Here is a 12,801-nt window from a genome sequence, read left to right as displayed (position 1 = left end):
TGACCACCTACTGAACAGTACTGACATGCCCTATAGTATCGAGATAATGATGGTGCCACTCCCGCCCAAGTTCAAAGTGCCACATATCAAACTATACAATGGATCTAAGGATCCTATCGAACACTTGGAGGCATTCAAGGCACACATGAGTCTCCATGGCTTTCTCGAAGAAATCGCATGTCGGACCTTCCCCTTGATTCTAAAAGGAGTAGCTAGAAGATGGTTTGGAGCTTTGAGGCCAGGTTCCATGGAGAGTTTCGAGGAGTTTTGTAGGCAGTTCTTAACACAAGTCATGGCCACCTGGAGAAGGAAGCGACCAGCAGCATACCTTCTGACTATCAAATAGCAGGAGGATGAAAGTTTGAAAGCATATCTCACCAGATTGAACAAGGAGTATATGACAACAGATGATCAAGACGAGAAGATTACGCTGGCAGTGCTTCTAGGAGACATTGAGCCTTGAAACCCATTCATGGTGGAATTGGCAAGAGACTCCGACAATGCTGCGGGATTTCATGGATAGGGCAAATGACTTCGTCATTGCGAAGATACACTCAGAGCCTTAACCACCCCAAGGAGATCCAAGTTAGAGCTCTAACAAGCAGAAGGTAGCTCTAAAAAAGCAAGAGGCGGGAAAGTTCAGGATAATGCAAGAAAAATCCAATACGATAAAGACGAGATGGGGGCACGTCTTCAAGATATCTGAATTCTAGGACAACACACACGAATATGAATGTGCAAATAGGTAGCGAGGGGCATGCACGAGGTGATGGCGATTGAAACAAAAGAAACTGTCGCTTCTGCACCTACTACCAAGTGAAAGGGCATAAGACAGAAGATTGCTACTCCTTAAAAAAGAAGATAGATACAATGACGGAGCATGGGGGGCTAGAGTTGTTAGTCACGCAGCATTCAACGCCAAGAGGACAATTTTCAAACCAAAGGTCAGTATAAACTCGAAGACCGCATAGAAATGAAAGGCCAAAACAAAGCAGGAAGATACAGGGAAATCCTGAGGATGCTCCTCGCCAAAGCCCTAATAGGAACAACGCACCCTGGGGAAAGATCGAGATAATAGTAGGAGGATTCGCCGAAAGTGGCCCCACTTCTTCCAACAGAAAGGCACATGTTAGAAGGGCCATACACAAAGAAGTATTCGCACAAAGAGGCCACCAAAGCAAGCAAAGAACCAGAAAGTGATCTCCATATCCTTTGGTGACAAGGATTGCGAGAGGGTCCAGTACCCACTATGCAAATATGCAAATAATTTGTCACTAGTAGTAACATTACAGGTGGCCAACTATGCAAATAATCTGTCACAAATGGTCGTTTTTCTTATAGTGACTAATCTGAGTCTTAATTCGCTTTTGGTGTCAACTAAATTAGTTACTCATAAATCATTAATTTTTTTCATTAATTAGCACCGATATTATGGGGAGTCGATACCGTTGGGGTCAAGCAGGAAAGTAGCACTTGGGAATGCAAGCACTCTCGGGTACTTCAACTCAGCCCAAGCTGTAGCAGATTATGCAGAAATCATCATCTATTTGAAGAAACAACTACAAGCACAAAATTCTCCAGTAATTGTAATTGGAGGATCATATGGAGGAAGTAGACCGTAACGAATTTTTTAATTAATTTCCTTTTGATAAAGAGTATATGATAGATTGAAATTCTTTTAACGTACCTTTTTTATAATTTTGCTAATCGATCAGTGCTAGCTTCATGGTTTCGGCTGAAGTATCCTCACGTAGCCATTGGCACCCATGGCCTCATCAGCTCCAATCCTTTACTTCGATGACATAACCCCACAAGATGGATATTACTCTATTGTCACCAAGGATTTTAGGGTAACCATCTGAATTATATATGTATTATTTATTTTTCTCATATTTTACCTAACTCGATCGGGACATTGCATGTGCAGGAAGCTAGTGAGACTTGCTACCAAACTATAAAAAATTCGTGGTCTATAATCGATGAAATTGCATCTAAGCCCGATGGTCTCTCTATCCTTGGCAAGACATTCAAGACTTGCTTCGACATGAAAGTACTTTTACCATCAATAAAGTGAAAAGAACAATATATTAATATCAGTACTAATATTAATTGTGATATTGACTCCTTTTTTTTTCCCCTTTTTCCAGACCCCTAAAATCAGTTAATGTGCTCAAGAATTATTTGGTATCGATGTATGGCCGTGCGGCTCAATATAACAGTCCACCGAAATATCCGATTACCATTGTCTGCAGTAGGCCTGTGCAGAAAACTCTAAGACCTGATCCGTCCGTGTGACCCGACCCGACCAAAAAAAGCGGGCTAAAGTAATTTGCGGGTCAAACCTACTGAAATCGACTACACTTTTTAAGGATCTCAAACCCTAGCCATGCCTCTCCATTTTAAGGAGACTTCGCAGAACCTAAAGAGTAGAAGCAGGCAATCGAATCCCATTATATTGAGGAGTAGAAGTATTAATTTGTTTCGTGTAGGAACTGGAAACCAAAAGCTCTGAAGTTTCCTCCCTAAATAAAAAACCCTTTAATTTTATTATCCTATAAATATCTCTTTTTCTGTTTTTTATTGAGACACTTTGTCCTTTTCCCATTTAATCACTCAATCGATCAGCTCTTCAATTTGTTTTTGGAACACTAATTGATTTTGTGTTCGGTATGTTAAATTCCGGTGCTTTACACAAACGATATTGTTTTCTTCATTTTATTTGGATTTTGTGGTAGGTGGTTCAGAAATGATTTGCAATGTTTTGGTGTTTTGTTTTCACAGGGAGTCACGGACCAAGGATAAAGAACGTTTACAGAAAGAAAAAGAAGATAAGGAAAGAAAGGAAGCCGAAGAGAAGCTTAATAAGAAGGAAAACAAAGCTGAGCAGGAAGTTGATCAGGGGTCACAAAAGATAAGGACAAAACTGACAGTGAAAACTCATTGTACCACGGGTTTCGCCATGGCCAAAACAACATTCAAGCTTGAACATCCATTGGGTTTCTTCATGTCCCTTTATTTTCCCCCTTTTATGTATTAAGATTGGATCTTCGGTGATACCCGTGTGTTTTACTATTTTCTCATGGCTGCAGAGATCGTAGAAGTTGATGCTAATGAAAAGGTTCCTAGGCCTGGTGATTAGTGTTCGCAAAATCGGCCTCTGCTAACTACTCGATTCTAATTTGGATTTCGCATTGTTCTAGAGCCGATTTGCAGTTTGCCTGCTCCCAATCTAGGGTCGGGTTGGCCCATATCGGGTTGGGTCTTTCTTGAACCGGGTCGGGTCGGCCCCAAAAAGGAAACGGTTGGTCAGGTTGCAGCCCTAGTCTGCGGTGGCATAGATGGAGCTCCACCTGAAACAGATATTTGCAGGTGTTGTTGCCTATTCTGGAAATAGAACATGCTATGTCAATGCACCCCAAAATATATTTGAAACGACTGTAGGTTGGAGATGGCAGGTAAATGGTACTATTCATTTACTGTAAAACTAATGAAAACTTCCACCTGGACCGCTACATGAAATTAGCTGAGAATACTAATGTAATTGATTTTAGTTGATTTTAGTCTCTATATTTTATGAAAATGACTTTAATTGTCTTTACAATTAGACGTGCACTGAGATGGTGATACCCATTGGAATTACCAATAATACAATGTTCCATATGGACCCTTTTGACCTAAGCAGCTTCACTGAGGAGTGCAGAAGCTTATATGGTGTACCGTGTACCTCCTCGGCCACATTGGGTCACTACTTAATATGGAGGCCATGTATGTGTGTGTGTGTGTATATATTTATATCTTTACTTAATTTTTATAGCTTCTGTCTGCAAATATGTTTTTGGTTGCCCTATATATATATATATATATATATATATATATATATAGATAGATAGATATCATGTGTGTGTATTGGTTTCAATTGGAGTATTAATTAGATAAAATATTCTGTGTTTTTTAATGGAAAATTATTGCAGGATATAAAATTGGTTCTCCACAAGTTTGGAAGCAACATCATATTCTCCAATGGTCTCAGAGATCCTTATAGTTGCGGAGGGTAATTAATCATATTAATCTGATGATGATAATCATGAACATCATGAATTACAAATAAATTTGGAAAAAAAAAAAAACTTCTTTAATTTTACTCTACCCAGCAAGCAGTACTCTAACAACCTTATATAATATATTTGATCTAATTCCTGCGCGCAGGGTGCTTGTAAACATATCAAAGAGTATCGTTGTTGTCCATACAGTTAACGGTATCTAGCCGGCCGATGCCATTAATTTAATGTATTTGTGTGTGTGTGTGTGTGTGTATTAAATATAGTGATCATGAATTGGACGACAAATTTTGATCATTTAAGTATTTGCATAGGATCTCATTGCTTGGATATTCTTCATGCAAAGTAAAGTGATCTGGAGGATAGGTCAGGCAGTGAGAGGTGGAGGTGAAGATCATCAAAGGATGGATCACCCAGTATTACTTTGATCTTCTCGCTTTCAGTTAATAGATTAATTGTCTATTCGAACAGACTGCATGTTTGAACATCCGAACAAATAATAATTTGTTCAAACACATTTGTCATCATTCGTGAAATTATCCAATTAGTATCACTGTAACGCAGTGGAAATATCTATCAATTCACTCAACAAATTGGTTAGTCGTTAATTATGTAATTATTTAATAATTAAGCAATAAAGTAAAGTAAATAAATTGTATAACACCAAGATTGGTATCGAAAGGAAACCCTTTAAAGAATTCTTTAAAGGTAAAATTTTACGGGACAGCCAAATTCAAAAAAGTCAATTTTATTATTTGAAAATTGATTACAAGTAAAACTCAATTACTAAATCTTTGTCAATTGACAGTCTTACTTGACCAAAAAAATGACTCATTTGTCTTCTACCGCAGTTGTAGCCAGAACTTTTGACGATCTTCAAATATTGACTTTTCTCTTGGAACTTTATTGGTTAAAACTCGACCAATCAATTATCCAACATGGAGCACGATCACACTCTTTGAGAGAAACAATATGAAAATTCTTCAAAAAATTTTCTCACCTAAATATGCACTAAAGTGCTTTAGAAAATATCCAGATCTGAATCTCTACAAATCATAACTAAGAGAATCCTTTAAATAAACAATCTGAAAGAACTTTTAGATCAAACTAGGACTCTGCTGACGAATTGTCGCGAAGACATCTCCTGACAGAATGCTGACATTTCGCAATAAATCTTCTCTGCAGTAACATATTTCAGTTCAACCTCTTCTCTAGATAAGTGCAGATTTTTTGGGACTCAATTTTCACACTTATGACTTATCTATTCAGTTACCTAATCATATCCAAACTTATCAATTCAGTCACCTAGTTCTAGCCAAACTTTTACATCTACAATTCGAATGTACCATACATCATTCGAACGAGAGTATCGAACTAGCCTGCATTCGAAGAGATGTTTTAAATTCGAACGTTTGTCAATCATGTTCAATTAGGTTATTTTTGTTCGAACAAATTAAAATATATATGTTCGAACACAAATAAAATATTTGAACACTCGCTCTATTCGAATAGGATCAAATAAACTCGTATCGTTTGACTCAAATTTCAATAGAGTTCGAATATATACCCAACTGTCCGAATATATTTAGTTGGAAAAGTTTATGCCATCAAAAAGTTTTCGCCGCAATATGTTTCAAAATCGCTGCAATTACTTCAGCTTTTTGCGTCAGTTTCAATGAGTGCCTAACTACCGCAATAGGTCGTTCCCGAAAATGGAACCTTTTTTGCATCATCATTTTATCACCGCAATAACATATGTCTCAACGACAATATTACGACGCAGAAGCTCATCACCATATTGTTATACCTTTTGTGGCACCTTCAAATCGACGCAATAAATGGCTTTTTCCATCGAGTTGAATTATAACGGAAACAATAGATTGCGTCAATCCACATATTTCGGTGCAACAACTACTTTTGCATCGAAATTTTATGTTGGACACGAAAATAATGTACAGCAGACAGTACTTGCGTCTAAACAAAAACCGCCGCAATAGACTATATCTCATAAACGTGTACTAAATCCATAGCTTCTTTTTTTTTTTTTTTTTGGCCTTTTTCGCTTCAAATAGGCCAGGTCTGACACTGTATATATATATATATATATATATATAAATTGATCCAATTTCGACTGCATTTTTTTTTTACACTTATTCTATTGCATCATGTCTTGACAGTCAATACAATATGTTACAAATATGATACTCTAGTTAATTTTTGACAAAATATAAGTAATTGTTTCCCACAATATCATGTTTTCACCAAAAGCCAAATTTTCTTTCATATATCAATCTGGTAGTTAAATATAGTCAACTATGAATTGAGGTCTATCTAACCCACCTAAACACCTCATATAATATGGTTTATAATAGCAATATTCCCTATAAAATACCTAGTCCTCATCAAGTTGACATAAATGACAGAAATTTAAACACGTACAATATAAACTGCACACTCATAGAGAATCTATGTACATATACATCATCTCTCATCAATGTACCTTTGACTACACGGATATAGTCCATCAGAAAGCTAATTTCACTGCTCATCATGCATTCATTAAATATTAAAACTAGTCGCATAGTAAACAATAATAACAATTTTTTGCCTATCTATGATGGGCATGCAACAACTGCCTGCCCACCCACCCTTTGAACAAGTTTAAATTATGTCATCCCCACAAGTATTGTAGATGCATTAATTTCTACAACGACATCAACCAAGCCTATATACACCATGGCCTGTCCATTCAATGTACTCACATGCATGTAGCAAGAGAGAACATGATAATAAGTAGGAGTGATACCCTAATAATCGATGACACGTGTACTCTAGCGTGCCCGCACAGTTCATATGCTTCGCAGCAACATTAATACTAGTACTGGCAGGAGTGGGTGGAATATCATGAACAAACATGCATGGCCTTCCACCATTATTATCTTGTAGCATCTCGATCATCCCTGCAACAAGAACCCAAACACTTTGATTGCATCTTGCAATTTACCTTATAACAGCAGTACAAACAATTTGAGATAAGTTTTCTCTGTCCCTCTGTGAGACGTCAAACCAGTACTTGTAGTACTGTACTAAGCAATCTTGCCAAAACAATTCTACATCATCATATGTTGAATAAATATCTCATAACGATGGTAAATACAGTATGCTAAATTTATTATATCACACAGGTGCCTATAATTTATATCTATATATATATATATAAGAATGTCTTTTCATACCGACAGTTGAAAATGGGGTAACTCTCATGCTCCAATACCCATATTGAAATTGGACTCATTAGCCGTACAATATGTTACTCTTTGTCAATCTGTTATGTGACACATTTCACATATAAGGTGAACATTAAAAAAAATATTAGCAGTGACGGATGTAAATATGCCTCGAATCACCACTTACACAAATATAATACAGAACAACGTTGATTTGAGATGGAAAAAACTGGACACAAGTTAATTGTATTCTTATAGTGAAAACAAATCAAACACTAACAGAAATCAGACCCAAGCCAAACACCCTTCATGACTATCATTGATGTGTGTGTATATATATATATAACAACTTCAATATCTCACAATTGCGTGTAAATTGTTACCAAAATATGTCAAGCTAGTATTTAAATAGCATTATTCTTTTCTCATACAAATTTATACTTTTTTTCCTCAAACATATAACAGGAAGTTTTAGAAGAGATTTCAAGAAGCATACGTGTTAATATGATCTTCCCTATAAGCTAGAAGCTGATGGCTATATATATATTGCCATCATCACATATGTAATTAAATAAACATTTAAATACCATTTCATTATTTGCTCATATAGACATTTGAAATCAACTTTTCATCTCCTAATGTGGGATCCTCGATGCATAGACTTTTAAATCTATGGAAATTTCCTTATAGCTATAATTGCTTGCTTTCAAGAATAAACAAATGAATGTATCTCACTTCCTTATGGCGGCAGGTCATCAGGCAGCAGTCAAAGTAGTTTGTGGCTAATGATAGCTAGCTAGCATCCCCTCACATAGTTAATCAACTTGGGTGTGGTCTCAAATTAAAGAGTCATGCATATGGAATAAGACATGTATTTCCATGGCGCTTTGCCCCTTTACTTATCTTTTTAAAGCAGTGGTTTTTTTTTTTTTTTTCTTTAACATATAGATTATGCTAATTTTTAAATTATGATACTCAGCCCCATGATTTTGCATATAACCTCTAACGTACTACTTGTGCAAGCTGCACTTTATTTCCCTTTAACGAGGAAAGGGACCCAAGAGTCCCCTATTATGCCAACATCTCAAAATTCTGATATATACAGTTCTACACAATGTGCATCTATGTACATAAGGCAGAAACACGTCGATGCCGTCATCAGTATGTTCACTACAAGGAAAAGAGTAAAACTGAGCTTAGTTTTCCATGCCCCATCTCTGTATACAGCGGTAACCAATTGGCTACAATGATGTTTGGGGTTACTGCTTTTGTGTTAATTAGCGCCGCAGGATATTTCTTAAAGACACCGACTTATGGCAGTTTTTTTACATCTAAAGATTTTATAATTACATAAGTACATAATGCATGCAAGCAACCATTAACACTTTAAAGTCATCATGCACCATCTAATATATCTCATATAGATCTTTCCAATGCTAATACACAACCTACAGGGAAAGACTAACCTTTTCAAATTAATCAAGTTTGCCAACCAATTTGCACCAAATTGGTTTTCAATGTTACATGTTACCCATATTCCTACCCAATTTAATATGCAAGCTGCACTTCGCTCAGCCTGTATAAAAACACTCCAGTTATTTGCATGGCAGTACACAATCTTGGTGGTTAAGTGTAGAAGAAGCTGACAAATTTAGAATCAAACCAGAGCAAGTCTCGACAATGGTACTTCATCCACATATAATCCATGGTGTGATCCCTATACCATGAAAAACCTACATGGAAACTAGCCATTGATTTCGTCTACCAAACAAGTGGCTATGTAAGGATATGTCAGTTTCCCAAAAAGCCGACTCCTGCCCCAGTTAGCTCCCTCAAAACCCTAAGTCATGTCTTACTACCAAAAAGCACCCAAAACCTCAAAAACTTTTATTTCCCAGATTCCTCATGCATAACCAGCTCACTAAGTCTCCCCAAGATACTCAGTGTGGGCCGGGAAATGGTTAAAGAAACTCCTCAACATCTTGTCGGTTTCATTTTGTCTCTCCAAAAGCACTCGCATTTCTCCCCTCATATCATCTAGTTGACTCTTGTAATGTTCAGTATCTTTCTTATGTTTTTCAACTGATGCTAAATATTCTTTCTCCCTTTCACGGTCATGTCGTCTTGTAGACTCCAGTATGACCATCTCTCTTAGGCGTCTTGAATATCCTGGTTTGGTTCTAAGAACCTCCCTAAAGGCAATCGCTGCTGCCTCCTCGGTACGATTCTCAGGTTCCAACACATTCAGCTTTCCAACCATCTCCTTCTGCATATGGACAAAAGAACCAGTTATTGACACTCATGTGTTGTTTATGCATTTATGACTTTCAAAGATAAAAATAGAACCATCAGATTGTATGCAATAGTAGTGGCTGAATGTTAATTATATCACTCACATAAATGTCTTCTATGGCAGACGTCACAAATTTGTTGTTCTTCTTAGACTAGCACACATCCATGTAGAAGTCCACCAAGTTTGCTCATTCAGCCGGCTATATGTGTGTGGAGTGTGTATAGGTAGATGGATATATATAAGAATACAGTTATACGCACGAACATGATTACGGTTTTAAACTTTGCATAACACCATCAAAGTATACCACAAATTTCATACAAGGCCAAGTCTAGCATATTACTAAACCCTTACGAAAATTTTAGGAAAATAACTAAAATTAAAATGCAGCAATTAATTATTACTTTCAAAGAGCATTATATCCTTACTGAAATAAAGTCTTGTTTGATGTATGTTGAGCTAGGAGCCCACAACATCGGCCATTACTATTGTTGTTTAAGCAATTACAGAACCGAGTTAATTACCTTTTCCTCTAGGATCCTCACAAATAATTTACGCCCTGCAGTGTGATTAATATTGAGTCTCTTTCGATTCTCCCGATTTTTGCTTGAGATTTTCTGCCATGATAACATAATGTTAGCTATATACAAATAAGAAATACACCTATCACTAATGTCTAATCTTTCTACCACCTAAAGTTTATTCTTTAACAACCAAGTCATACCTTGAAGGCGTCACTTCCCCATCTCCCACATAGCTTTACCCAAACGAGGGGGTCGACCAAGCTAGCCCCCGATGTCAATGCTTCTTCATGGCTACCATATGCCAAGTACTTCTTGTGTATAAGCTCATGGGGGAAGGGGTTAAATCGCTTACGCAGTGCTTTAGTAACTGCCAATCAATGATTATCCAACTCCCAATCCAAGACAAAGTCACCCTACATAATTCATGGAGAAGGTGCATGTCAGAAATTATAATGCGGCCACTTTTAGTCAATTGCATTGAATGTTTAAATCTCTTACCCAAACACGTTCAACCAACTCATCCTTCTTGGACTTGGGTACATCCGTCCATCTTGCGTAGCTCATGTCCGCATGATGTTTCAAGATCCATGTTATCTGTGTCGTAAACATGGAGGCATTCTCACAACAAGGTGCAGTTTCTCCGTCATTTATCTTCAAGAGAATTTTCCCGTGCTTCCGCAACTTTTCAAACTCCGTGCACTTAGCAGGCCCACATCCACATTTATTTTGTACCTGGCTTACTACAGGCATGGTGACAACATCCCCAGCTGTATAACAAAATAAAAGCAATTAGTTATCTCATTCTTCATACATTCCTATTCGCCTATTGGACATATACGGTTCAACTCAAGAATTGGGTTGGCACGTGGATTCTCCCAAGGTATGCTTGGGAGCTACGTTGAGTCATCAAAGTTGGTGTCCTCGTTATCTCAAAGGGTCCATGAATTGATTAACGGAGGGCGTGGTCAGCCTCTAATTGAATACGCTGCAGGTCGTCTAGCACGAAGACCTTGTCCTCTCCCTCTTCCACGGCCACTTTGATCCATTGGATCACCTGAGTTATATCTCATCACATATAACAAAAAACACTTAGTAAATGAAGGCATTGTAACAAAGAAATGGCCTGATTAAAAAATTCAGCTAGATTGAATTGCCTTAGCTCCTACAAAAATTGGGTTCATGTCCAAAACTGTGTTTTTCAATGGATAAGTTTAAAATATGTCCCTGGACTTTACCATCCAATGCTGAAATACGGTAGCAGCCCATGGCTCTAACTGGTGTGGTAATTCCACACAAGCATCTCATAGTAAGCATATTAGACCAATTCTACATCATTCTAATTTTACTAAACTAGGGCGTAAAATGATTAGGAGCATGCTGCAATCGATAATCTTTTTTATGGACATACAGCATAGCTGATTGCAAGAAGAAAAGTGCTCAACCAGGGTCCACATTAGCAAAATATATGTAAACTAAAACTTCCAACACTAAATCCAGTTTTGAGGGGTAAGACTACCCTAACAAGTAAAAGATAGTGGCAGCCACAGGGAAGAGGAACAAATTAATATGTACGTAACTAATGCTCTTTGAATTAAGCTTACAACCAGTACTGTCTTGGTGCATCACAACAGGACACAACAAGAGATTTGACTTTAAGGTACGAAATTTGTTAGGGACCAATTAAATTTCGTATCTAAAAGTCATTTTTTTCGAAACTTTTTGGCAGCCAAGAGTACATCAAGTACTCTCAAACACTCTGACTACTATTCTTTACTTTATTATTACTTTTCACCTATTTTTTCTACTATTCATTACTTTTCACCTACTTTTTACTACTATTTAATATTCTATTATTATTTTTTCATTTCTTTTTCACTACTATTCACAAACATTCTCAACACTTCTCAGGTATTCTCACTATCCAAATCCAGCAATCTCTCCAAAAATGCCTGAGCTACTAAATTCGTTCAAACGGATAAATATCCATTCGAACAAGATATTTTGTGACGAACAAAATCGTCTCAAAAAAGGAAAACCATTCGAACAGAACAAAATAGATTCAAACATGGAATTAATGTCTGTTCGAACAGTATATAATCTGTTCAAACAATAATATTGGCAAGAAATTAATTTATTTTTCTCAGGAAAGTTAATAATCGTTCAAACTTAAATTTATTTGTTTGAACGGACATTTTTTCCATTAATTTGTTATCATTTTCAAAATATAAAAGTGTGTATATATTATATATTATGATTTGCGAACAGTTAAAATATTTATAAATTCATAAATTAAGTTTATGTAATCAATTTCAAAACTTTATAGTGATTTTGTTTCTATTAAATTCATATAAATATAACTATAAAGAGAGTATCATTTTTTATATTATCATAAACGGCAGGTAAAATGAAAAAAATAAACAAGATAGCAAACACGAAAAATAAAAACCATACATTAATTACATCTCAAATATATAATGTTCAATACAATATAAAAAAGTAAAATAATAACTAAAACGATCAATATTTGCTAAGTAGATCAACATCCTCTTTTAACATTTTAATGCGTTCTTCCAGATCCCTAAGCTTCTCCATGATGGGCTCAACGAACTCTACAAACAGAGCTCGTACCTGATCCAATGTAGCCCCAGGAGATTGTCTCTCAATAGCGGCAGTACTACTAGAAGCTGGATCTGTCGGCA

At 36.5% G+C, this 12,801-nt stretch overlaps 1 pseudogene; it reads left to right on the top strand.

Annotated features, from left to right (window-relative positions):
- Positions 1 to 1,322: 1,322 nt before the first annotated feature.
- LOC109000661 overlaps positions 1,323 to 12,801 on the top strand; it is a 30,595-nt pseudogene continuing 19,116 nt past the window's right edge.

Source organism: Juglans regia, chromosome 14 (assembly GCF_001411555.2).
Source record: "Juglans regia cultivar Chandler chromosome 14, Walnut 2.0, whole genome shotgun sequence".
Taxonomy (NCBI): Eukaryota; Viridiplantae; Streptophyta; class Magnoliopsida; order Fagales; family Juglandaceae; genus Juglans; species Juglans regia.
The sequence above is the reverse complement of the archived record's forward strand: the minus strand, read 5'-3'. Positions and strand labels throughout refer to the sequence as shown.